Genomic DNA, 472 nt, shown 5'->3' with positions numbered 1-472 from the left:
TAGGCTAACCCTTCCACATAGGTTTTTGTATCTCCTAAACAAGAAACTAAGCAAGTTATAGGGACAACAATAAGAAAGACAAAGGATATTTGGCTGTTAGCTGCCTGGTTAGGTATACTCTCTTTCCTTGTAAAAACTGTACTTCTAATGAGATGAAGAAATATGTCATTTGCAATGGGGTAGAAATCCTGGCCAGGAGTCTGAATGAAGGTGCAATAAGGGTCTTGAGAACCTTGCTAAGTAGCTAAATAGTTTCTCCTCAACTTCAACCTGAAATGTCCTCTTTGAAAGTCAAGACTGGCTTTTCCCAGAAACCATTTCAGTGAGAGAGTGAAAGCCAAGAGAGGGGGCTTTCCTGAGGACATTAGGCATAGGTCTGAGAGGAACACTGCCCCGACTTTTCTCTCTAAGTTCAATTCCTGGGACAGAAGCCAGCAGCCAGAGCTCTTCAAATTGACTTTTCTTTAATTCC

This window comes from Canis lupus, chromosome 12, assembly GCF_011100685.1.
Source record: "Canis lupus familiaris isolate Mischka breed German Shepherd chromosome 12, alternate assembly UU_Cfam_GSD_1.0, whole genome shotgun sequence".
NCBI classification, from domain to species: domain Eukaryota; kingdom Metazoa; phylum Chordata; class Mammalia; order Carnivora; family Canidae; genus Canis; species Canis lupus.
This window is presented reverse-complemented; position numbering follows the sequence as displayed.